This window comes from Galeopterus variegatus, unplaced genomic scaffold (genome assembly GCF_000696425.1).
Source record: "Galeopterus variegatus unplaced genomic scaffold, G_variegatus-3.0.2 Scaffold173, whole genome shotgun sequence".
Lineage (NCBI taxonomy): Eukaryota > Metazoa > Chordata > Mammalia > Dermoptera > Cynocephalidae > Galeopterus > Galeopterus variegatus.
Genome location: NW_007726284.1, coordinates 634,619 through 634,984, shown reverse-complemented (window position 1 = coordinate 634,984; position 366 = coordinate 634,619).

Genomic DNA, 366 nt, shown 5'->3' with positions numbered 1-366 from the left:
AAAAAAAAAAAAAAAAAGAAAAGAAAAGTCATCCTCTCATTCACCATGAACCAAAAGCATACATTGGGCATCTAATTATTTATGACTCTGCACAATGTCCTCTGCAGGCCCTGCCCTCGGGAAACCTGTGGTCTAAGGCTGGCTGACATGTACAGGGGGTCATGACCAAGGCAGCCCCCCTAGATTCAGTGTGCCACTTATCCATAAAGGAGAAACCTGGTACAATGTATGAGGGTCTCAAGCATTCGGGGAATAACTAGAGGGGAATAGAAACTAACATATTGAGCACCTGCTATTATAGTTCATTTAATTCTGACAACCCTGAAAGTCAGCCATCACCAACCCCATTCTACAGACGAAGCCTAC